The sequence below is a fragment of the Sceloporus occidentalis genome, unplaced genomic scaffold, assembly GCF_023333645.1.
Source record: "Sceloporus occidentalis isolate IW3139 unplaced genomic scaffold, rSceOcc1.0.p SCAF_3, whole genome shotgun sequence".
In the NCBI taxonomy this organism is placed as follows: domain Eukaryota; kingdom Metazoa; phylum Chordata; class Lepidosauria; order Squamata; family Phrynosomatidae; genus Sceloporus; species Sceloporus occidentalis.
Genome location: NW_028316983.1, coordinates 58538420 through 58565625, shown reverse-complemented (window position 1 = coordinate 58565625; position 27206 = coordinate 58538420). Strand labels below are relative to the sequence as shown.

At 39.3% G+C, this 27206-nt stretch overlaps 1 protein-coding gene across 2 annotated transcripts in view; it reads right to left on the bottom strand.

The window, feature by feature from the left end:
- LRRN2 (leucine rich repeat neuronal 2) overlaps positions 1-27206 on the bottom strand; it is a 217050-nt gene that overhangs the window by 58043 nt on the left and 131801 nt on the right. Inside the window, exon 1 of one of the 2 annotated variants that reach the window (XM_089514568.1) lies at positions 6433-6452. The exons of the other annotated variant lie outside the window; for it this stretch is intronic. The gene's annotated coding sequence lies outside the window, so the exon portion shown is untranslated. Of the gene's footprint in view, positions 1-6432; positions 6453-27206 lie in introns of those variants that run through there. 2 annotated transcript variants of the gene reach the window in all.

Genomic DNA, 27206 nt, shown 5'->3' with positions numbered 1-27206 from the left:
TTTATTGGGATCCCCTGGTCTACTCCGTATACATATCGGGAGGGCGATTTCGGTGGGCTCTTGTAGCCAGCCCCTCTTGCAATATTTGAGCTAATAACAATAATAATAAAATTCCCCTAAACGGACCCTTGGCTACAACAGATGGCTGGAGAATGTCTCGTACCAGCATGGAAGCTACTGCATTTATTTATTTCTTGTGAGCTTTCCCATACACATGGAATGACTTGGAGGCTGAAGGACTTTCCTTCTTTGGAGGTCTTTAAACAGAGGTTGAATGGCCATCTCTCAGGAGTCTTTTAGCAACTTGGCAGGGGGTTGGGCTCAATGGCCCTTGGAGTGTCAGGACCATGGTAAACAGGTCTGAGAAAATGACATGGATGTGGCCACTAGGTGGCACTGTTGTGCATGTTATTTACAGCTCTAGTGGCAATTATATGTGTCAGTATTTAAACAGTGTGTCATTGGAATGTTGATGCAATTGTCAACTGCAATTGTCAACTGTCACTGAGGGAGAGTGAGACAGTGTGTGCCTCAGAGTGGGTTGTTACTGGTGTGGGTGGGGGATGGTGTCAATGTATACACAGTGGAACTTCTTCTATGAATAAAAGCCTCATCTGAGAGAAGATTACAGTGTCTCTTTGCTCATTGAGAAAGCGACAGATGTTTCTCCAGCTCGCAAGCTGCTGACTACAGTCACAAAGGTGGAGAATCTGGCGCCATACATTGACGTGTTGCCTCACGTGCTGCACAACAACATCAAAAGCATTTCAAAATGGAATCCCTTCCAATTCTATGATTCTCTGATGATATATGCCTACCCAAGGGCTTGAAATCTGGTGAAGAGACCCTCCACAGTGTCTCACCACTGGGGTAACTCTCATAGATTTGGCCTTGTGGAATGCACTCTCCTTGGAAACCTGACTGGTGCCAATATTGGTTTCTTTTTGATGCCAGGTTTAGACATGACCTTTTATTAAAGCTTTTGAGGCCTATTTTACTTTTAAGCATGTACATGGTTTTAATTCCTTTTGCCTTTTAAAGCCCTTTTAATAAATTATTTAATTTGAAGTTGTTTATATTTTTTATCTGTTTCCTACCCTGTGATTTCATGATAAAAAGGTGGGATAACAATATTATAACAAACAAACAAGCAAAATGCTAGACAGGATAGGACTTTGTTCTGATCCAACATGACACTTATGTAAGAGCTTAACAGAAGCATATTATTCAAACCACCCATGAATCAAAGAGCAAAGAGGTCTTTGGATGAGCTAATGATGTAAACTTTCTTGAATATCACTGCAGAGCAGAATCGGGGTGAAAACTATTGACAAATTGTTTTTCAAATGCAAGCTGACAATAAAGAGCAGATTTTATAAATGTGATTAACTACTGTGCTTTTAATTGACCAATTAACTGATTCAAAGTACTAACATAACTGCTTTTGAAACATGCTTTCAGAATGCTTAATGGTGGTAACATTTTTTGTGGACCAAAAATATATGGGAGGGCATTCATTGCTTGCTTGGAAAATTATTAACAATACAGAAGCTCAACAAAGGAAGCCAAAGATCCAATGGAGAGGTATATATTTGTGGAACATTCTTTTTTCTTCTATGTTCAACTGGAGAAATACAGTCGGCCCTTCTTATACACTGATTTTTTTATACACGGATTCAAGCATACACGGTTTGAAAATGTTAAAAAATATATAAATTTCTGGGACTTGAGCATACACGGATTTTGTTATACACGGGGGATCTTGGAACCAAACTCCAGCATATAACAAGGGTCCACTGTATTTTATGTATGGAGTGGCCCATGATGTGTGGAGAATTCTCTGATCTGAATAGGAAGGGAGCAGCTCCTTTACAGACATATGTTTGCCTAAGGGTGATGATCCTCTGACTCCCTTAAATGTTACTGGACTGCAGCTCCTGTTAGCCCAGCTATCATGGTCAATGGCTGAGATGATGGGAATTATAGTCGAACAACATCTAGAACAGAAGCAAGGAAGGTGTAGCCCTCCAGATGTTGTCAGAATGTGAATTCCAGCAACCCTACTGACAGAGATGATTAAAACAAAACAAAACTCAAACTAACAAATGTTCTGAACAGGGTGATAGGAGAATGAAAACATGAAGAACTCAGAGAATTCCATGCCAACACATTTCTCCTGGAAAAAGATATAAAGCCTTGAATCAATCTTTTTCTGTTAAGAACTTGCAAGAATCCTTCCAACATCCACTGCTGACATCTCCAGATTATTCCATCCTGATTTGCTTCGGTGCTGACAGTGGCCACAGTTTCATAGCTCTTACTGTGCACTATGTTTGCATTGGTTCCAGAGGCATCAATGGGAGCATGATTAAATAAAAGCATTCTTCAGCTCTATGGCCTATGTCTCCTAATTAGACTAGTACTGATCTCCCCACCAATTCTTGCATGTTTAATTTATATAGAGTAGACAGTGGAAGCTTGTGGTTACAGTGTGTCAATGGGGTAGTGAATCCACTGTGAGTGTTTAAAGGAGCTCAAATTTAAATTTGCTATCCTAAGTACTGAATCTACTTGGGGAATATGGACATGTTCAATTACTTTAAATTTTATTCTAGAACCCAGAGTGGATTCACTGTCCCAGTGACATCAAAACTACTAGCTGCAATCAAGAGTACAATAAGTTTGCTTTTTTAGGTTGCAAAACAGCAGACTTAGCCAGTGAGCAAGGACAGAAATGGAACCTGAACATAGCTGTTGGGTTTGTATCTACATTACACAGTTATAGCACTATGAGACCACTAACTGCCATGGCTCCATCTTACCAAAACCTGGAGATGTAGTTTGGTTAATATTTAGAATTCTCTGCTGCAGAAATCTAGTGCTGAGGTTCAGGGGAGTGCACTAGAGCTTTCCAGCAGATGATTCTAAATACTTGCCAAGCTACAAATACCAAGATTCTGTAAGACAGAGCCATGGACTTAAAGTAGTATCAAACAGCTGTAACTGTGGAGTGTTATTTCTGTAAGAAATAAGGTGGATGTGTCTGCATGCTTAAAGGAACTCAAGGGTCGTACAAATCATTTTTAGAGAAAAAACAGCAACCCACAGCCTCTTCCCTAACAATTCAGCAAGAAATAAGCATGAATAAAAGCTAATAAATACAGGATGTTAGAAATGAAAAACACAGAATTGTTTGTATTAGGAATATCTAATGATGTTCTAAACTATAGAGTCTAAACTATAGCTTGACTACTCTATACAAGTAAATAGAAGACCTCAGAAATTCCATTCAAAGAAGACTGGACATTAAAAACTTTATAATTTGCAGAAATTATCCTCGGGCCAGTTCTATTCAACATCTTTATCAATGACTTGGAGGACAAAATTGGGGGAATACTTATCAAATTTGCAGATGACACCAAATTAGAAGGAGTAGCTAATACTCCAGAGGACAGGATCAAGATTCAAAATGACCTGAATAGACTAGAAAACTGGGCCAAAGCTAACAAAATGAAATTCAGCACAGAGAAATGTAAGGTACTGCACTTAGGGTGGAAAAATGAAAAGCACAGATATAGGATGGGGGACACCTGGCTTAAGGAGACAACATGTGAAAGGGATCTAGGAGTCCAAGTAGACCACAAGTTGAACATGAGTCAACAGTGTGATGTGGCAGCTAACAAGGCCAATGCGATTTTAGGCTGCATCAATAGAAGTATAGTGTCTAGATCCAGGGAAGTAATAGTGCCACCTGGAATACTGTGTCCGGTTCTGGGCACCACAATTAAAAAAGGACATTGAGAAACTGGAGCGTGTCCAAAGAAGAGTGACTAAAATGGTGAAAGGTCTGGAAACCATGCTCTATGAGGAACGACTTAGGGAGCTGGGGATGTTTAGCCTGGAAAAGAGAAGGTTAAGAGGTGATATGATAACCCTGTTTAAATATTTGAAGGGATATCATATTGAGGAGGGAGCAAGCTTGTTTTCTGCTGCCCCAGAGAATAGGACCTGGAGCAATGGATGCAAGCTGCAGGAAAAGAGATTCCACCTCAACATTAGGAGGAACTTCCTGACAGTAAGGACTGTTCGACAGCGGAACAAACTCCCTCGAAGTGTAGTGGAGTCTCCTTCCTTGGAGGTCTTCAAGCAGAGGCTGGATGGCCATCTGTCGGGGATGCTTTGATTGTGATTTCCTGCATGGCAAGGGGTTGGACTGGATGGCCCTTGCGGTCTCTTCCAACTCTATGATTCTAGGATTCTAGGATTCTAAATGGATAAACTAGCTATCACCATGAAAGAAAGAAAAAAAATCTGACAGTTTTGTGAAAGATTTTGAACCATTTGTTTAATTTCTTAATAAGAAAGACCACACATGCAGCTTTTGAGTCTTGAAGTATCAAGGAGCTGCTTACACCTGTAAATATGTGGAGGGAGTGGATGTTGATGTGAAGATATTAATGAAGAAGTACAAGAAAGGTTTATAATTACGTCCTAGGTATGGGAATTTGGGGAGTCATGTATATATGTGGTGGGGAGTTATGGGGTTGTGTTTGTTTCTTTTCGTCTGTGCGATTTGTGAAAATTCAATAAAAAAAATTGGGGGTGGGGGGGAAAAGAAAAAAAATCATAAATTAAGAGCAGGGTGATGGTGAGAGGGAAGGATGCTCCCTGGGGCCCTAGGCTGGGAGAAAAGTGGAATATGAATTAAACAAAGAAATAAATCCTAAATAAAATGGACTACCACCATCTGTACTTTAAAGCCCCCTGTAAACGGGCTTGGAAGGTCTAGAACCCTGGGAGAAAATGTTCTGTATGTACTGGCACTAATCTGATGTTACACCACAGAGTATGGATACAGGTCCCAGCTGTGATATTTATTTCAGAAATGGTGAATGCCGACATACTTTACTTGCCCCTTGGACTTTGAGCTGGATCTTTTTTAGACTGGTAATCTCTTCTATTTTAAATATCTTTATACAAGTGGAAGGAAAATCCTACCAGATAAAATTGTGTGTGTCCTGTCTTTACAGGACAAGTGTTCAGAAGGGATGAAAAAAAAGTTTCAGTGCAAAACTGGATCTTATTGAGAAAGACAACTATTGGGCTCAAACAGACAGGCTAAAATAAAGCTGCTTCAGGTCCTTAGGACTGGAGCATGGCTTTGGCGTGGCTTCTGGCCTCTTAGGATGCATGTATCATTTAAACAGCATACCTCCAAAGTGACCCAAAACAGCTTTATTTTGGCCTGACTGTTCGCACCCATTGAATCCCAGAGAGGATTTAATCCCAGATTAATTCTCCCCAAGTTCTAGATCAGCTGTTCCACAGATGGGATGGTTGGAGCGCCTATTAACTAGCTGTTAATCTTGAGTGAATATTCTAAATGACCCCCTTCTTGTTTAACATAAAATAACAATGTTATTAAATTTCAATTTCTTTGGATGAGCCATTTGTCATTAACATGGACAGGAACATATGTTTATGGAAGTAATACCTTTGCCCTCCTGTTAAAAATCAAGGATATTTTTCACATGTCAGTCTATCTGAAATACACTGATAGATCATAAATGTGGAACTGTAGGGTTGTAGCAGACTAAGGATTCAACCAGGGTCCATAGCTGAATGTTTTGACCATCAGTCAATGGCACAGCACATGCTTAAGGGAGATGGACCCAGGTCCAATACCCAGTATTTCCTATTAGAAGAATCAGGTTCCAGGTGATGGAAAAGACTTCTGTGGCTCGGTCTGAGATCCTGGAGACCTGCTGCCAAGCAGAGTAGAAAATATGATGGATGGAAAAATAGACTGACTTCAGAGTTTCCTATTTTTTTTTTGTCAGAGTTCAGCCTAAACATATTGTGAAATAAAACTAGCACCATCTTGAGTTAGTGAGAAAGTCTCTAGAGTATGAGATTTATCACACTAACAGGATCCCGTGGGCAAATGGGAGTTAAATGCAATTCAACGCAAAGAAAACCCAGAAATACCCGAAGTTTATCACATGACATCACAGTTAATGTGAAATAATGCAAAGTTAAACTGCAGTTAAAGTGGAGAAAACTGGCAGCTTTTTACTTTCGGAACAACCCAAAAGTAAAAAGCTGCAGTTTTTCTTCACTTTAACTGCGGTTTAACTTTGCATTATTTTGTTTTAGAAGCAATTTGGTGTGATAAACTCCCTGAATGTGCAAGTTTTGTTTAAACCTGAATGTACTTTAAATCGTGTTTAACTCCCGTGTGCCAGCAGGATCTTGCTAGTATGATAAACCTCTATGACAGACTCTATCCTAGTGTCCTGGGATTTGTAGTTTGGTGAGGCACTAGACCAGGCTGAATATTGCATCAGACTACAAATCCCAGGATTCTGTAGGATAGAGTCATGGTGGTTAAAGTTGTATGAAAACTGCTTTAGTTCTGTAGTGTGGATATACCCTGTATCTCTTAGTGATACTGCCTGAATTTTGAGATCTTCAGGAGAATGTTTTCTCTCAATCCCTCCATGGTTACAGGCATGTTTGGTGAGGACATATGAGAAGGCCTTCTTGGTGGCTGATCCCAGGCTCTGGATTTCCCTCCAGGGTAGCATCTTCTCTGCTTCCTTCTGCTGTCAGGAAAGATTTTTTAGACAGGCTTTTGGATATTAACTGGTTGCTGCAGAAAACAGGGAGATAAGAAATTGTATGTAAGTGTGTGCTATACTTTTATCATTGTTATATTTAAATTCTTTTAAATGGGTTTATATGTTATGTTTATCAATGTTTTAATTTTTTTATTGTTATGATTAGTTTTTAAGTGTATTTTGTTTTGTTTTAATCTGTGTTGTGAGCCACCCGGGATCCCATGCAGGGACAAATGTCCACTATTAAATAAAATAATACATAAATAAATAAAGTTAGCAGTGAAGTATTCTTCAAATATCATTAACACAGTTGAACTAACCATTATGGGAAATATACTATAAAGTAAAGCTGGATCCAATCTGCAAATTTCTCTGTATGGGAGAAATGTTGCAAGCATGTTGCTTGGTGAACTATAGAAGATGCCTTCTTAAGAGCTAAACATAAAGGCTTGGTTTGAAAACCTTTTAACTCTTTGGATGGAGTTAAAGTGTTGTGCAACAAGGGGAACAGTGTATGAAGGAAGCCTCAGTATATGACCTGTGATTATAGAGAGAATTGTGGTGTTTGGTTCAGAGTCTCTATGTTCTTTGATCTGGCCTATTCAAACATTAGGAAAGGATGCATAATAATCTTAGCTAAGTGTGTTCTACATCAGTATGTGCATGTTTGTATGCAAGAACATACATGCATGCACACACATACTCAAACAAAATCTGCCTTCTCCCTGTATGTTGACCTTGCCTGAAAAATTCAACCAGCTCTTCGAATTATTAGTTAGTTCTCTTAAGTTCTCTGAGAAATACACAATTGTTCAAATTAAAATGGTTTCAAAGTTGGAGAAGGAACTGTGGCCTTAATTCCTTATTTTTTCAACCCTCCTCCACACACCCAAACCCCTGGACCACTTCTGGGCATAAAATGCCTATGTCCTGCAATGGAGCTGTTTTACTATTTGCACAGTTCATTCATTCTCCCCTCCCCTCCCTGAATAATAATAATAATAATAATAATAATAATAATAATAATATGAAAGTCTTCAAATAAGCTGAAAATATAGGAAGTGCAAAAGAGGTCAATTTCCAGGAGTCTTTTCACATTGCAGTTATATTGCTACGATTCCTTTTTAACTGGTATGAGTGCATCCTATGAAATGCTGGGTTTTGAAGTTTAGAGAAGCAGTAGATCTCCCTGGCTGAGAATTCTAAATGCCCCCTTCCTAAATGTAAAATCCTAGGATTCCATAGGGTAGAATCATGGCATTTGAAGTGGAATTGTAGTACTATAAGTACTACAAGCATATAAGGGGTCTTGTTTACATTTCCAGCTGGAGATGCAATGGTGCAGCCCCCTGGCATAGGTGGATGGTAACTGTCCTGTGGTCCATAGTCCACCCTGAGTTGAAGTATAAATCTATACAATGCTATCAGATGCAACACAACACTAAATTCCAATCAAAGAAAATGAACTGGAATTAAAACAGAGAATAAGAATAATGTTGGCAGCCACCTTACAAGGTGATCACACTAAGGAAAATACATCTTAGCTTCATAAAAGCAGAGAGAAAATATGAGTATCATAAAATGATGTTAAAACAACATTAAAAGGCATGAGAGAATTTTTAAAAAAGGCTTCGTCTGGCCCAAGGAGATATTGTTGTCAGATGAATTTTTCTAGGGAGAGCTGAGGGCTGCTAAAAACTTCTCTTCTTCAAAGTCAGCCTTTGCATTTTGGTTTCAAACAGACTGCCAAGTCTAGTTTTGTATCCATGAGGTCTACAGAATTCTGGTTTTCAAGTGAAAGTGAAGGTTCTAAATGACTGGAACTGCGCATCCAATAGATCATGGGCTTAAATCCTACTGTTAGCTTTCATTTGAGTAGGGCCATTGAATCAACCGTATTTGCCTATGTGCTAACTCACAAACCCGCAATGGAGTCAGTGGATCTACTCTAGTTGGGACTAACCAACCGGCTTCCAACTGTGGTGTGGTGTCTGTTCCCCCCCCCCCTCCATATGATTGGGGACATAGAGGACACTATCTTCTTGAGAAAGTCATCCTCAACGTGTGGAGGACAATGAGAATAGAGGCTAAAAGGGATAGGGCTGGTGCACTTTTTCTTCTCATATATTGAACTTATTTAAGTGCTAGAATTTCTTAATAGGACTTAGGTTTCATTAGGTAGACTGATATAAATTTTAATGCTGGAAAAATAGGACAGAGCACATGCAACAATATTGTGTTTCCACACTATGAAGTATCCACAGCATGACTCTATTTATGTGCCTGTATATGCTTGTGTAATGTAAAAAGTCTTACCTTTCACGTTTCCATTATTTCAGTGACAAACTTTTCAGGGGAATCATTCTTAGACACTCAAAGCATTCAATTAGAGCTGCTCCCTCTCTTAGATTTCCAGTTCATGGAGACTGAGACCCTTGTATGAATGAGCAGAATGCTGTCCATAGTAATGATGTAATTACACTTGTTTTGAGATTACTTTATTTGGGGTAGGACCTGAAGTCAATGGGACAATTCCAGAGTAAACCATGTCCTTTAAGAATCATGTTCAGGTATTTGCCAGGGCATCGAAGCAGTAATTTAGAACAGCTCTGTTTGATGCATTGTATGCAAACAAAAATTAAATTCCATGAAATGTTCATGACACTAGAAATGGCTGGTGTGTGCATGTTCTGCATGATAAGTGCCAAAGAGGAAGAAAGAAAGAGAGAGCTCTCTTTACATTATGGCTGTTGCTTGGCAACCTAGGTGAGAGATACAACTCCCTTCCTCTTCTCATCCTCTTCTATTCTTGTATCATTTTCCCTCAAAGCCAAGAAGAACCTTCTCTGGTGTTGAGGGCAGTAGAACAGCCCAGATTATGCCAGACATTACTGAATATACATACCTGCAGCAATATGGCCAATCTAGTCATTCTGCAAACAAATATAACGGCTACATGTAAAGTCTGAGAAGTCTAGTATAACTCCAAATATTTTCTTATCTAGCTTGCATCCACCCCTGAAAAACTGTGGTGCACCTTCAGTTTCTGAAAATTCATTGTCCTCTTTTGGCATTTCAGAGAACTGGAGACCTTCACTCATAGTGGCAAGCGTTTCCAAGGGCTTACTTTGAGTTTGAAAAAAAAGGAGGAGGATGTATTATGGGCAAATGTGGCCTGATTGTCCATGTTGTCAGATTTGAACAAACCTGTATTTAATGTTTGCTAAATACAGAAGCAAAAAATGCTTACATGGGGAATATTAGTTTAGAATTGTCATCTTATAAATCTTTACTTCAGAGTAATCACACTGAAGTTTGAGACTCACTTGTTTGGATTGGATATTATGTCAGTCTTGATGGTAGGGGAAGAAATTTTGTGGGCAAAAAATATTGACTTTTCCCATTTAGGTATAGGGTATATTAGGTTTTGGCTACATCCACACTGCAGAAATAATCCAGTTTGACACCACTTTAACTGCCACAGCCCAATGTTATGGAATTCTGGGAATTTTAGTTGTGGCACCAGAGTTCTCTTATAGAGAAGGCTAAATGTCTCACAAAACGACAGTTTCCAGAATTCCATAGCATTGAGCCAGGGCATTTAAAGTGGTGTCAGCCTGGATTATTTCTGCAGTGTGGATGCAGCCTTTGGGGCAAAGGAAATGGAGGTCATTCCTCAATTCTTTTCAAAAGCCTTGGACTAAGGCAAATTTCATGCCTCCTAGTTTCTTTCACTTTCCAACCAGTACAGTGGGTGGTATTACTGTTTTGAAAACTTCTCTGAAAAACTAGCAAAGGGACAATGAAAAAGCACAGCACTGATAAGGCATCACTGGGCTGTAAAACCAGTGTGCCAGATCTTCCTTTGTAACATGGCAACCGAATCTCCTGCAGCAAAGCTGGCCTTCCTAATCTGTATGCTTTGTCACAGCCTCACACCATCCACTGGGTTAGCACCATGGCAACACCATGGTTTTTAAACACAGGAATTTGTGCTGCGATTGCAAACAGCATTAGGCAATTTAATTAAGAACCTGGCAACAACAACAAAAAATAAAGTCGTCACTTTAGAGCCATTTTATTAAATTCCACTGTATTGTGAATCCCTGTAACCTCACTGTTTTGTTTAGAAGCAGAATAGGACACATCTCTTTTCTACACATCCCTTTTTCTCATGTTTCAAAGGAGCCAAAATTGGGAGGGGAAGGGCCTGGAACATACTCATACAATGAGCAAAGGGGAAATTTGATGATACAGTGGGTCCTTAGACTCCTCTGGGTTTTGGGTCCAGGACACCCTCTCCCCCCAGGATACTAAAATCAATGGGTGCTCAAGTCCCATTATGTACAATGGATTAGTAAATGGTGTCCTTCATATAAAATGGCAAAATTAAGGTTTGCTTTTTTGATTTTTGGGGGGAATATTTTCACGCTGTGGATGGTTGAATTTGTGGATTCAGAATCTGTGGATACAGAGGGCAAGTTGTACCATTCTGTTTGGACTTGTTTCATAAAAAACAAAGCAAAACCCTGATCAAGTTAGCAATAAAAAAAACTACTACCTTTTTCATTTCAGAAAACTCTCATGAACTGAACCTTGACAAGACAGAGAGAGGGGTGGTAAAATGGAAGAAACGATACCTAGATTATGTGCCAGAAGTACCCATCTAGCAAAAGCAGACCCTATATCAGAGATGTTGAAGTGAGCACTGCTGTCAGCTGCTTTGCCCTAGACTTACCTCCTTCCTCTTATTCCTTATTGGAAGAAGAGCTTGGTTATTATTTTTTAAAAACTATACTTTCCCAGATCTCCCTTTCACATGGCAAGTGTCTGGGAATCTACAATTCCAAAATATATTTCCCCCAAGCTTTGGGTACACAAAGTAGAGAAATAAGATGCTCCACAAACAGAGCGTGGAAATGTTGCATTTTGGACTACAACCCCCTAAATCCCCCAGACAGCATTGGCTAGGAGTTTGTAGCCTCCTTCAAAGTAACATTTTCAAGCTCTACCCATGATTACCCTCCAAGGTGACATGAGACACCCCAGAATCACCAGAAGCAATACCTGATGAGCAAGACATGCTCCATACAATTTGCCACTGGTTCTCTCAGAATGAGAAGAATGAGAGGTGATTCTTGACTATAGGAATATTAATGTCCTCTGCTGACTATGGACCATTGTCAGAAAGTAGCTGTTGGCTAATCTTGCTGATGGAATATGTAGTCATAATTGGGGGTTACATCTATGCATGTACTATTTGGCTCTTATGGGAAAAAGTATTCTGCAACACCCACCAGTGTGTAAAAACAGGTGGGAATTGCCAGGAGTAGCTCCATCTTCATGGCCACTGAATGGCTTCAAGGGCACACTCAGTCTTGTTCTGGCTGCTCTTGAGCCCTGAGGAAGGAAGCAGAAGCTTCATGCTGGAAGTGGATGCTTCTCTGTGTCCACACATCTCCATGCAAAAGAGCACTCAGAATGAACCTGGGTAAAGTTTGAAACCAATCAGTGGCCAGGGAAGTGGAGCTATGCCCAGGCTGTCGTGTGCCAGGGGAAGCAGTTGGGCAGAGGGAGCCATCTTTGCTGCTTCCATAAGCATGTTGGCAGAGGCTTATACTGTGCTAGCTTGATGCTATATCTCAGCCAAAGTTCCACATTGTTGTTCTGATTTGCCTTGCACCCAGCTTTTGATGCTTGTTCCACAGGAACCAGACCCAATTCCAGACCCCTTGACCCTACTGTGCTCTCTTTCCACATATGCTTGCCATAGAAGTCCTAGTGTACAATAAGACAGAAAGTTAGATGTAAGTGCCTGAATGTGGCGAAAGTAAGTGGCTGGAATCCAGTTAGGTATATGCATATCTCTAAGTTTCCATATAGATGTGTGTGTCCTCTTTTGGGAACTGCAGGGGTTGGTATTCTCATCCTCCTCCCACAGAGCCCTAAGTGCCCCCCCCACCTAATATAATAAGCAGCCTCTGAAGTCCTTGGGAGGGCATTCTGTGCTAGAGAGCAAGCCGTATTACAGAAATCTCTATGCCCCCACAGCCAGTTGTGAAATGATGACATCAGGGCAGAGTCTTAACACTGCTGTATTCATTTTGCATCTGGCTACAGGGATGTAGCCAGACACATCTGTAATCCGGTCTGTTTCCTATGAAGCACAGAATGGCATTCCAGAGGCTTCAGAGGCTATTCAGTGCATGTGTGTGAGTGTCGACCTACAATGTAGTGTGGACCTACAATGCTGAGCAATACATGATTGCAGTCATAGGAGATTATCCCACAGCATTTTCCTACCTGGCTGGTCAAAAAGGGGAAAATTCCGTTCATAGCTGACATGCTTGCTTTTGGGCCATTCCAGGTGATGTATGTGCAAGAATCCTACTGGCCTCAATCTGTGCTTGTGTTCTGATTGGTCAGGACTACCTCCCCCACGCCCATCCCCAAACTCTACAATTCTTCCAGTGGTGACACAAGGAGGGTGACACAAATGATTTTATTTTTTCCCCATTGGTTTAATTTTTTTAAAAAAAAATTATAGATGTTATCATGCTGTGTTAACGAGAAAAAACAATACATGCTCATGACCAAAACATTTTGTTGGGATTCCTTGAAATGTCAACATTGGGGGAGGGGTTTGCAGTACTACAAACCTCACAGCAACAGCATGCATGCACAAATGACCTGAGCACCATTACCACCAGAACAGCAAAGGGTGTGTGATAGTATTCATTGACATCACATTAACATTGCATTATTACAAGTCAAATGCAGTAACACTTGTTCCCATATCATTAGTTTGCAGAGTGTTTCCTGGACACAATTGGAACGTTATGGACACTAGTGTGATAATCTTCATAGTGTCTGGAATGAAATGTGGGACTGTTCTCATTTGCTTTGCTCCTGACTGCTATTCATTAGTTTGATTTGCATTTATAACCTGGATACAACTTTCATGCATTGACACCTAGTTTTAGCATGACTGCAAAGGAAAAGCTGTACCAATACAGGATATGCACAGATGACCTGAATGTGGTAACAGGTCACAAATGATACATAAGGTATCACCCTACCATCTTCTTCCATGTGTTCATTACTCTCACACTTTGGGTAATTGCTGAAAGGGGTGATGGTTTCCTTCACACCGGCTTTTACCAAGTAAAGAAAACCAAGCTCTTTATTTACTCTTTTGTTCTGTACTTGGCCAGTCAGATCAGATACACAATCATTTCTACATCAGTTATGACTAGTTATGACTAGGAAATTATTGCCTGTCATCATACCACGATAGCATGATAACAATAAATATATAATTCATTATTCTGCAATCAAAATGCATTTGTCAGAACTGCTCAAAATTACAACTTTCTCTCAGAGCCACTGTCTGAACTCTGTGCTCATACCCACTCCTCTGTCTAATGTGTATTACAAAGTCAAATTCCTCTACCCCTATAATACTCATGTGGCCAGTTTGAACAAATCATAATTCCTCAGCTTAACCTATTTCCCAAGATTGTTCCTGTTTTCTGCACAGAAAATGCTGTTTCCTGTGCAAAAAATGCTCCAGTTGGGAAAACTGTGAAAATATTATTTTCTGCACAGAAAAAGATGCTTCTTGTACAAAAAGATGATTGTTTTCTGATCACCACATGCAGCTTTTGCACAGATCAGTTCTGAATTGTGAATAGGTTTGGAAAACTCTTTTTCATGATGGAAAGAAAATTGATAAAATTACTGACTGCCTCCTTCAGGAAGAAACTTAGGAGTTTATCACATGCAATTTTAATGCATGGGACAGAATCGGGCTGGAACAGGTTAAAACTTATTTTACTGCATGCAGAATTGCTGCTGCGCTGCCACCTGACCATCACCTGTCCTCCAGCAGTGCTCTGGTGGCCAATTTTGGTATTACAGAAGCTTTCCGTAGTACAAAAATTGGCTGACAGAGCACTTCTGGAGGACAGGTGATGGTCAGGTAGCAGTGCAGCAGCAATTTTCATGCAGTAAAATAAATTTTAACCTCAAAGGCTTTCATGGGTGGCATCCATAGTTTTTTGTGGGTTTTTTGGGCTATGTGGCCATGTTCTAGCAGAGTTTCTTTCTGACGTTTCGCCAGCATCTGTGGCTGACATCTTCTCAGATGCCAGCCACAGATGCTGGCGAAACGTCAGAAAGAAACTCTGCTAGAACATAGTCACATAGTCTGAAAAACCCACAAAAAACTATAAATTTTAACCTGTTACAACCTGATCCAGTCCCATGCCTGGGCTGGTGTTAAAATTGCATGCAATAAACAGTGAAAAATTACAGCCCTAAATCCCACCCACAAAATCTGACCCATTTTGGATGTATGGCCATTTTTACCTGAAGAACAGCTGAGTTGGTAGGTTATTTTCTCCCTCTGGCATTAATAGGGGAATGCTAAATCATCCTATATGTTGGGAGATTCAGAACAGAGAAGGATGTTTAAACTTAAATACTTATTTGCTACTGCAAGATGTAGTGGTGGAAAAGCCACTAAACTTGGGGACTTTAAAAGGTAGATGAGTTCATGAAGGATAAAATTTACTATGGATATTGTTCATGATGATTCCAGTGTAAGAGACAGAAAGCCTCTAAACATCAGTTATTAGTGGCATGAACATGAGGGTAATATTATACTCATGTTTTGCTTGTAGGGCCCAAAGACTCTAAAGGCACCAGAACCTGTCTGATCCTGGAAGCTAAACAGGGTCAGCCCTGGTTAGTACTTTGATGAGAGACCACCAATGAATAAAATACTGTCAGCTATATTTCAGAGGAAAGAACTGGAAAAACACCTCTGAATATTCATTGCCTAAGAAAACCCTATTTAATTCATGAGGTTGTTATAAGTCAACAGGTGGCCTGAAGGCATATATACACTCATTTTTGTAAGCTTTCCATAGACATCTGATTGGCTAATATGGGAAGGACGGCAGGACTAGATAGACCTTAATCTGAATCCATGTTGGGTCATCTCTGGGGTATTTCTGCTTGCACTTCTATAAATCATACAGTCACTTCTCTAATTTAGGTTCAATATGCGATTACAGCCTAAAAATCACAAGTGCACCCCTCTTTTCAACAGTACAGTGGTATAAGATGATTTCTGAAATGAATGGTCTGGGTAATGTGTCTTTAAAGGAATTCTGAACTTGGTTTCCTAGCAATACAAAATACAAGGGTCATTTTCTTGTCTCAGTTCACCAAAGCTCCACAAAGTGACCTTCTAGTCCTCTACAGTATACCTCAGTATAACATTGCCATTCCCTTGCATTTTTATACAGAGCTCTCACAGAATAGGTACTGCCCAACTCACAGACCTCCTGCTGTTTCCTGAAGTATGCTTTAGCCAAGTAAAACTCCATACTGGTAGCTATGGAGCGGGGCTATGAAGCTTTGACAGTACAGTGGTACCCCGGGATACGAAAGCACCGCCTTACGAAATTCCCGGGTTACGAAAAAAAATAATTTAAAAAAACTGTTCCGCGTTACGAAAGTTTTTTCGGGTTACGAAAAAACTTTTGGTGCTTTTCGGCGCTATTTCGCACCAAAAAGCGGCTTTCGCTATTAGCGCCTATGGCAATTCGGCTTGCGAAAGTCTTCCGGGTTACGAAAAGGGCAGCGGAACGAATTAATTTCGTAACCCGGGGGACCACTGTAGTTCTGTGAAACTGAGATGGCCTGAGACAAGAGGGCAATTTCATTCAAATAAAAATATTCTACTAAAATATTTCTATTGTAAACCTTGACTTTTAACCACTATGCCCCAGGCTGAGCTGGTCATATGTATGCCAAGGGCACACACTGCAGTAGCCAAGCTTGGTTTCTAACACTGACTCATAACTGCAGTTTCAGGCTTTGATTTCCGTTGGCTGGTAAAGGTCATAAAGGTTGTCTGAATTTGCCTAGAGCTTTTCTGATCTCAAAAAACAAAAACAAAATAAAACAAAACAAAAACACCCTGTTTCCAAGTGAGTATGTGAAGAGGTGTGGGCTTAATGGAGCTGCTGTGACAACTGCATATTTATACCTGAGCTCTGACTTTTTCATTTATAATATTCACTTAATTTAGGAGACTGTATTCAACTGGACTTCTAGTTGTTATGGCTGCCTGAGAAATGAATGCACAACCACAATGAGCTTGACAGTACTAATAGATGGATATGCCGAGTGTCAAGGTTTCATTAGTCAGCAGAGCAACCACTGTAACAATACTGACCTTTCTTTCATTACCTGCATCAGATTAGTTCTGGTGTTGTTGAAGTTGCAAATAGTCAGACCTTATGCTGTTCATATTACAGTCATGAGGCACAATGGCAGATATGAATAGGGATCCCTCTATGATATATGTGAGTGGGGGGATCTCCATATGGTGTTCTGCAATGGAATAATAACTAGTTGGTGCAGGTTCGGAGAATGGCAATGACACAGAATCCTGGGATGAGGCATCAGAGCTTTCTGTCAAACCTGGTGAATACATCATCAAACTACAAATAGATAGAGGATAGAGTAATTGCAGTTTAAATGGTGTCAAACTACTTTAATTCTGCATTGTGGATATACGCTGGACACCTTCCATAGAACTTTCATTCCTGGGATGAATTAAACCCATCTAGGGCCCCACTCTGCCTCTATGGGCATCTCTGGGCCATGTCCTCTTTCCCATGACATTTTTTTTTTGATGACTTTTCAACTTTTTGTATGCGTCTTCCAATTGTAAAGGCCTAAAACGAATCACCTAAATTGGAAGCTTTATTACTGATAAGAAGAGCTTTAAGCACTAAAAAAGGCATTTTTAGTGGCAACCATTTGCCTTTGGGCCTGTGGATTACTGGACTGCAGTCCCTTGACAGCTGAATGGAAGTTTAATCCAGAGTTTGAGCTGCAAATATGTTCCTCATCCTTGACATAGAGCAATCCAGTTGTGTACAAAGTCTTCTCATATCCACCCAACCATCTGTCCGTCCATCCATCCATTATGCTAAAAAACCATAAATAAAACTGAACAAGACACACAAATCTTAACAACTTGAATCAAGATCTTAGTTCAGGACACATGCACAACTGCAATATATTTTCTGTCCTGCAGAATTTTCTCTGCTGCAGCTACTCCCCAAATTTGAGTGGTAGAGAAGAACCCAGCTGTTATCCTACATCTGGATGCACAGCAATGTACAGCCTTTCAGATGTCTACGGTTTCCATAACTGGGGTGCCACAGCAGAGAAAGCCCTCTCCCATATCTTCAAATAGCACATTGCTCTGGCTGATGGGATACAGGGGAGGGCTCTTGCAACAGACCTTAAATCTTGGGCAGGTACCTGTATGGTGAGACGATCCTTCAAGTATTGAGGTCCCACACCATTCAGGTTATTGTTACCATCTTGAATTCAGAATGCAAATGAATTGGCATCCAGTGCAATTCTTTTAAAACCAGTGTTATGTGGATTTTGTGTGATGTTTCTGTCAGTAGTCTAGTTGCTGCATTTTGAAGCAGCTATAATTTCCAAGTTATCTTCAAGGGCAGCCCCACATAGGGTGCATAATAGTAGATGGAGAAGTTGCCACAATGCATGGACTACTATGGCTAAGTTATCTTGTCCAGGAAAGGTTGAGTTAGCCCAAGCACCTGGGACTCCAGTGGCAAAGACGAATCTAAGAGTACTTCCTAGCTACATACCTGCTCCTTCAAGGTGAATGCCACACCATCCAGGGCAGGTAGTTTATCCAGTCTCCAGTCCCAATAACCACCAATCCACATAGATTCTATCATATCAGGATTCAGCTTGACATTATTGGCTATCATCCATCCTATTACAGCATTAAGGCACTGGTCCAGTGCTTGCACAGACCAGCTGACTCAGATGATAAGGAGAAGTAGAGCTGGGTATCCTCAGCAATACTGATGGCATCCAACTCCCAATCCTTATACCATCATTATACTAACAGTATTCTTACCTACTCATATTGGGTTAAGTCTAGGATTGACTAGGAAAATTAGTATACAAAGTGGCACTCAGGAATGAGTCTCAATCTGTGCTTCAGAATAGCAATTATCTCTCAGCTTATCCTACCCCACAGGATTGTTATGGTATAATTATTTATATACTTCATTGAGTTTATACCAGAAGAGGTGAAGACTATCCATGGCTACTAGTTATGAATGGCAATGTTGAAAAATACCTTTCTTCTACTAGTAGAAATAGAGGTCAAACAGCAAATTAAACCAACAAAGTTATGTTTAGATTTGGCTGCTTTGTCTCTTTGCTTGATCTTGGGAGTGAACTATTTCCTTCTTTGGACTAGCCATCTGGGCAACTGGTTATCTTGAATCCCCTAGCCATCTTGGCAACTGGTCATGCTGGTTGGGGGATTCTGGGAGCTGTAGTTCCCCCAAAGAAACTTTTCCAAGTCGTGCTCTGGAGCATCATTCCCTCAGCATTAGCTGCAGCTATCACTCATATATCTGTCTTTAAGATTAAGGCCTTGTAGGGCAGTAAGCATAAGCATCCATATTAGTCTGACTTATCCCCTCCCTCTTGAGCACATACTCCACTCGACATCACTTTTTTCTGCTGGGTTGTGGTGTTTCCTTTTGAGGTTTTATTGCTGCTGTTGTCTCTTTTGCTTTGATATTGGTTATTTATTTATTTATTTAAAGCTGACACCAGTACCACCATTTTGGGAGATGCACTCTGGGCATTTCCCCAGTTTTTTGGAAGAGAAAATTAGGATTATAAATTCAAAAGTATGTGAGGGTGCATGCTGCACATATGCACATGTATTTGTGTGCATTTTTGCAAATTCAGAAGTGGTACCTTTTAATATTCTGTTTTACAGATTTCTTATTCCCAAATGGGAAAGACGTTGTATGTGCCAGAGTGCCTGCTGGGTCCAACCTGACTTAAAAGGGAGCAGAGTAAACAGGCTGAAAGCGTATATTTACATACTTTTTATGTTTGTGCCCTATTTGTTTAAAACACTTAATGTCTTGCCAAATTTTCCTTCACATCTCCTGTGCTTGATACCATGTGATGCTCTTTGTCGGTCTCTGTTTCTCAGTGTAGCAAGGCTGGTACCACTAATTCTGTTTGTTTTAGAGATGCCAAAAAGGGTGGGGTGGGGGGCTGTCAGGGAGTTATGTTGAGTAAACAGCCACAGCTGGCTTCACCTTGTTATCTTGCAGAATTCTTATACAGCCACCTGGCAAGAACAGCACTTGGATTGACTCTGATTTTGTTGTCCCTTGCCTTTTTTCCTGGAGTGGGGAGTCCCTTCTCCTCTTCCCCTGTTGTTGTCTTCATTAAAAGGACTGCAAAATATTTTATTTGCTCTTTGCTTCTGGTATTCTGGGGGATTCTGCCAACTATTTTACACAGTTTACACTTAAGGGGACTATTTGGTACCGAGGGACTGGGAGATGGAAAGTCTAGAGGAAAAGGTGCCCAATAAAGCAAGTATGATATTACTTTGGAAAGAGAATGACTAAGCAGTAGCAGGAAAAACCATCGAAGATGGAGCACCTCACTTGTCCTTCATGTCTACCATGGTGCTTGATGTTATAAGTGCAACAGCAAAAAGTGTAATAGGATGAAATTTTATTAAGGTTTTGTGCTAGTGTAACTGGGGTTATGTCAGTGGATCAACTTTTAACCATGTTGTATTCAGACAAAGCTATGCTTCACTGTGAAACAACTGCTGGGCAGGGTTGAGGAATAGCTGCCACAACCCAAAGAGCTACTGATTGGCAATGGAAAAACTCAGTTGTGCAACTACTGAGCTGGTCATCTCCATCTCCCTCCTGAGCATCCCAGACTTCATGTAAGTACAGAGGCAAAACTTTATGTTTCTCCTGTTTCACAGTATCTCAGCCATACTTTCTGCTCTTCTAGGCCCCGCTTCTCAGTCTGCACTATGAGTGCCATCATTTTTTTATCTGCTTCTTTAGCTGTATTGTTTTTGCAATGATGGTAACTGATCTGGATTGTTTAGGTGAGTTTCTGATTGTGGTCTCCTCAAATCTCCCAAAAGGTTCCACCAAATGGAATTCAAAAACCTATTTATTTACTTGAGGGAACGTCTCTCCCTGCATAATCCTCCCCGCACACTCAGAATTTCTGGAAAACTGACTCTTAACCAACCTAAGGTGAGGTTGGCATCCACTCAACAAAGGGCCTTTTCGGCTGTGGCGCCCTCTCTATGGAATGCCTTACCTGAAGGGATCCGTCTTAGCGGATCAGTGGAAGCCTTTAAGAAGGCTTTAAAAACTCATCTCTTCCTTCAAGCCTTCCCTCCTAATTCCGTTTAAGAATATATTCCCCTATTGATGTATAGTATTTATGATTTTTGATTTTAACCATGTCATTGGATGTTTTAAAATTTTGCTTGCATTTAATCTATTTTAATTATCTACTTTTAAGATGTGGTTTTTACTGTTCTTATTGTCTGTTTTTAGCAATTTCTGTACACCGCTTTGATAGTTGGAAAAGCGGTTAATAAATGAACAATTTATTATTATTATTTATATTAATTACATTCACGTTAAATTAATTTAGTCTATGAAGCCTTCTACAAAAAGTTCTTTCTCTTCTTGATGTAGGAAAGTTATCACACTTTCCCATTCCTTAAAGAAGTCTTCCATGCTTTCATTGTTTAATAATCTTGTCAGTTTGTCCATTTCGGCCAGTTCATAGATTTTATCTATCCACTCTCCTAATTCCGGAGTGTTTTCTTCTTTCCACCTTCGCGCCAAAACCATCCTTGCTGCAGTAATCAAATGAAATATTATTCTTCCATAACCTTTTTCTAATTTGCCATCCATTATATTAAGTAGATAAATTTCGGGTTTAAATTCCATTTTAATTTTTAACATTTTCCCAATTGAATTATGAATTTCATGCCAATATTTTTGAATTATCGGACAAGACCACCAACAGTGAAAAAACGTTCCTTTTTCTTTCGAACATTTCCAACATTTATCTTTTGTTCCATATATTTTTGCCAATTTATCTGGTGTAATATACCACCTATAGAACATTTTGTAATAATTCTCCTTAGTATTTTGACTTCTAGTATACTTTAAACGTTTATTCCACGTATACTCCCATTGATTTAATTGTATGTTACGTCCTATATTTTGTACATATTATTTTTAATTACTTCTTTTTCTAGTTCTATTTTCAGTAAAAATTTGTAAAGTTTGGAAAGTAAGCCTTTATTTTCTAATTTTAATAGTTTCTCCAATTCTGTTTCATCTTCCACAAACTTCCCCTCCCTCTGATCTGTTTTGAATCTTTCTTTTAGTTGCCACTTTAAATACCAATGTATTTTATAGTTCTGATCCCGAAATTCTTCTTCAGTCTTAAATCTATAAGTTTTCCCATCTTTTATCAGCAAATCTTTATACTTCAACCAATCCTTTACCAATCCTTTCTCTCTCCAAAGAAATGCTTCCTGTGGGGAGGTTTCTAATGTAATTGGTTCACCAATTTTTTTCCTTACTTTCTTCCAGATCCACAATAACGGCTTCCTTATACAGTGATTGTTAAATTCCTTGTCAATTTTTTCTTTATTATAGTATAAATAGGCATGCCAACCGAAAGTTAATTTCTCTCCCTCTAATCTCAATAATTTTCTATCTTTTAACTTTAACCAATCCTTAATCCACATCAAACACGTGGCTTGAAAGTAAATTTTTAAGTCTGGAACAGAGAGGCCTCCTCTTTCTTTAGAATCTTGAAGTATTTTCATTCTAACCCTTGGTTTTTTTCTCATCCATATAAATTTAGACAAGACTTTTTGCCAATTTTGTATTAATTTCTCTTTTTGTATTATTGGAATTGTTTGTTATAAAAAAAGAATCTTTGGTAGTATATTCATTTTAATCTTAAAATGGCCACGAAGAAATAGTACGAAACTAGAGTCTTTCTTAGAAGCGTTTAGTAATATGTAGCATACAGTGAACAAATAAGTAGATAACAAGGATTACAAATGAAATGTTAAAGATTATTCCAGTGTACAAGATAGGAAGCTTTGTGTTTTATGTTGATCGTATAGTTAGAAATAGGAGTCTGATTGTATAATTAGTTAGGGTTAGTTATTTGTTTATATGTTTTGAAGTTAGAATGACTGGCAGGAGGAAGAAGTAAGAAAGCTTTAGTATGTGTAAGAGGGTAAGTGTAAGTGAAGACAGTTGGTAAAGTGAAGAGGAGATATGAATGAAAGAAAGGATTGGAGAGAAAAAGGGAAAGAGAAGAAAGAATGGATAGAAGAGAAGTTTGTTGATGAAGAGAACAGGTTTTAATATTTAGAAGGCAAGGACTTTATATATTATTTTGATTTAGGTTTTGTTATGTGTATGATTTAAATTATGTTTGTCTATGTCTTGTATTTCAATTAAAAAAATTAAAAAACCCTATTTATTTCAAGCTGCTTTTTGATAGACAGAAAACTATGTTTTTAATCATCTAAAGTTTGAATAGTTGCTAATTACATGTTTAATCATCTAGTGAACTTAAGCACCATTGCTTTAAAAAAATCATTGGTTCAGTTCAGTTTCAGAGTAGTGTTTCACTAGCCTCTGCATAATTCATATCTATTTTCTCTCAATTTTTTTTTTAAATGGGATGGAGTTTTTATGCTTATTTTTAGAAGTATTCCCATGCTCTGAAACAGGTCTGGAAGAACTCCAAACCCTTTATACTTCCCCCATTTTGGAGGTGGAAAACATGAGTGAACCCTACTCCTGAAGGTCTAAGAAGCAGCAGAATAGCAAGAACTCGTGTGCTCATGCCCTCAAATGCCATTGAAACCCCAGATGTTTTAAACAGATATTGAAACTTCTGGTCAGGTTTTGGCTATGAAGGCAAAAATTGAAGGGGGGGTGAGGGAATCTGACTCCATGTGGAATGTTGGAAGTCTTTTTGTACATTTGTTTTTCATGTACATGATTTTTCAGCATGATTTCAAATGTTTATGAGAGTATGTTCTTAATATAAGACAGCTCTTAATGTGAAGTATACAGAAAGTGTTCTGCCATCTGCTTTTGTCTCTTAGTTTAGGTCACAGAGAGACATTGGAGTTTATCAGACAAGGGAAAATGGAAGTATAATCCAATGGCAATCTGAACGCAATCATGGGGTTTAACGTTATTGCGTGATAGACTACCACACGCAATTTCAGGCAATGGGAAGTCAGTCCTAATGCAATCATGGGGTTTCATGTTATTGTGTGAGAGGTGATCACATGCAATTTCAGGCAATGGCAAGCTATTTTCGGGCAATGGGGAGTCAGTTCGAACACAATTCGAATTCATGTAAATTCGCTGAACTAGCAAATTCACATGAATGCATTCTGGCCCCACTTTCTTTTCATTTGAAATTAAGAGAAATTCCTCTTGTGTGATAAACTCCATTGCTTTGGACAACTGTGGGTTCAGTTGTCCATGCAATGTGTTAGGAAAGCACAAAAATGTTTGAAAATGGGAGACATTTCAGATCATTGCACATGGACAACGATGCATGATTCTGTGTCTTTTCCACACAGAGAATCCCGAAAAAAATTCATTCTCTTCTGGAATTAAAGACAGAAGAACAGTGTGGAAAAACTGTACTTTTCTGTTATTCAAAACAAGGAAAGGGAGGAGGAGGAGGAGGAGGAGGAGGAGGAGGAGGAGGAGGAGGAGGAGGCAACAAAAGTAAAAACATCTGCTAGCTAATGAATTAATTGGTCGATATAGTAAAATGTTGGGGAAGATTAGGGTTGTCAGATCTCAGGGCCTGTGTCTTTTCACAGGTCATGTCCAGGCAGCAGATGAGTGTGCAAATTCTGCACTTTTTGTGGGCTCAGCTCCAACCAAAAGAAAAGGACTATATGAAAATCTTCAGCTCAGTTAATAGAGCAGCTGCTTGCTACAATGTGTAAGGCTTAATTGATTTGTTGTTGCAACTTACAAAGACTCTTCAGGGTCGGTGTTTATCTGTGTATTCACTTAGTGGACTTTTTCCTTCCCTTCCAGTCATTGCAGTGCCAGGACTCTCTTTCCACTCTGTGCTGCATCCACCTACTGGCCAGAATCAAGTAGGCTAAATCAAATGTTCTTTATTCTATCACCCTAATTCACTAATAATCAGTACATTTCATCTTAATTTGGAAATAGCCCCTTTAACTAAGATCTCTGTCTTAATTTCCAAACAAGAAAATAAGTTCTCCTCCCATCCCTCCCCATATGTGTATATTTGAATGACAGGTTCTGAGAAACTGTGGTTGGTAGTTTATGCTCAATGCTTAACAACTTTACTGGAGCAATCCCTAGGACTCAGGTTTTGGCTTGGAAACCTTTGGGCCTGTGGTGATGCTGAACTGGGAACCATAAAGGAGATGGATGTTCCTTTTTTATTGCATAACAGAATTGTGCTTTTTCCCTGTCAGGCGCTCTTCTCTTTTAAAATAAATAAAACAAAATAAAGAATTAGGCTGCAATAGATTGCATCACATTGCATTTTTGGAAACTTTACAGATGGCTGAGCTCTGATAAGACATGAATTCTGAAGTAGCTCACTTCTGCCACAGAATATAATGCCTGCTTTCAAGCATTGGCTTGACACCACGAGGCTTTAGATGTTTATAAATGGGAACATAACTAGCAAAGCCATCCAAGAGAAAGTCTGCTGGGCTGGAAAGGAAGCAAGGGCCCTCCTGGGGATGCCCTCTTTCTTTCTCTGTGAAAAAAAGGATCTGAAGTGGAAAGAGATAATAGAAAGAAAACACACCAAGTGGCCCTTTCTGGGTTTTACACATAGCAGTGAAAAAGCTTGTGGAGGAGATTTTAATCAGCAATGCATCAAGTTCTCTGTGATTCCAACATGATCAACAAAGTAAAGAAAAGCCAGAAATTTGTGTTACAGGTAGAGCTTGAAAAAGTTATGTTTCAGGACTATGATTTCCAGATTCCACCTGTCCTGTGCCAACAAAGCCACTGACCATGGAAATAAAATGTAAATACTGTAGTCTACAAAGGTAACCTTTGTAAGGTCTAGATATACATTACTGGAGGTTGGTGGCTCCCATGGCAGTGGGACAGTGAATCTGCTCCCAATTTTAGTCTGAACTTTAAAAGAGATATTAAAATTGGAGGAGGGAACACCAGCAATTTAAGATAAGCAGATGACTCAATACTACTATTTGAAAAAGAAAAGACTTGCAATGACTATTTAAGAAAGTCAAGGAAGAAATGCAAAGTCAGGATTACAAGTGAACTTTAAGAAAATGAAAATAATGACCACAGATGATCTATAAAAACTTTATATTAGATGGTGAAGACATTGAAATAAAGGCTTTTCATACCTTGGCTCAATTATTAATCAGAATGAAGACTGCAGTCAAGAAATGAGAAGACTGGAACTTGGAAGGGCAGCTATGAAGGAACTAGACATGATCCTCAAATGCAAAGATATATAATTGAATACCAAAGTCAGAATTATCCATGCCATCATATTTCTAGTTTCTATACATCATTCTGAAAGCTGGACAGTGAAGAAAGCTGATAGGAAGAAGATCAGTGTATTTTAAATGTAGTTCTGGTGGAGAGTTCTGTAGACACCACAGACTGCCAAAAAGACAAGTAAATGGATCCAAGAGCAAACCAAGCCTGAACTCACCCAAGAAGCCAAGATAACTAGACTACAACTGTCAAACTTTGGACATATTATGAGACAACATGACTCATTAGAAAATACAATAATGCTTTTTAAGGTAAGAAGGCAGTAGGAAAAGAGGAAGACCACATCATAAGTGGATAGACTTAATCAAGGAACCCATGGCTCTGGGTTTGCAAGATCTGAACAGGATAGTTGATGACTGGGGATCTTGGAGGCCTCTCATTCATAGGGTCACCATAAATTGAAATCACCTTGAAGTCACCTTTGGTGCCTCCAAATCTAGTCTAAAATCTAGAGCAGATCCACCACTCCACTGCTGTTGAAGCTACTAGTGGTACTACCACACACACCCCGACCCCTGGCTGCAAGAAAACAGATTAAAATTTAGTATGGCCAGATTGTTTTTACAAATAGACCTGTGGGAAAATGACTTTCCTGTTTCAGCAGTAATAACATGACTTATGAAATGCATACTTTAATTCTCTGATTCTCCTCCTGTTTTTACCACAATATATACAGATTTCTATGACATGCCAAATTTGCAACTAATACTTCCACTGGTACCCATGTGGCGCACATGATGGAATGCCAATTATAAAACTGTGGAAATGTCAGGAGTAAGATATTCTGTGTTAATAAAAATGTATCAATGGATGACATCTATATATGAACACAAGCTTTTATCGGATTGTAGGGAAATGTATATTTATGAAGATAATAATGGCAAGAGAATATGTAGGCCAGGACTAAAGCATCATTCCAGGTGTGTCTGGAAAGTTTGAAAATATGCAGAATTACACTAAATGAGTTCAGAACTATACTGTACATCTACACTATAGGTGCTGTTTAACCAATAATCTAATAGTCCAGAGGCGAACAGACTGCAGCCCTCTCAATATA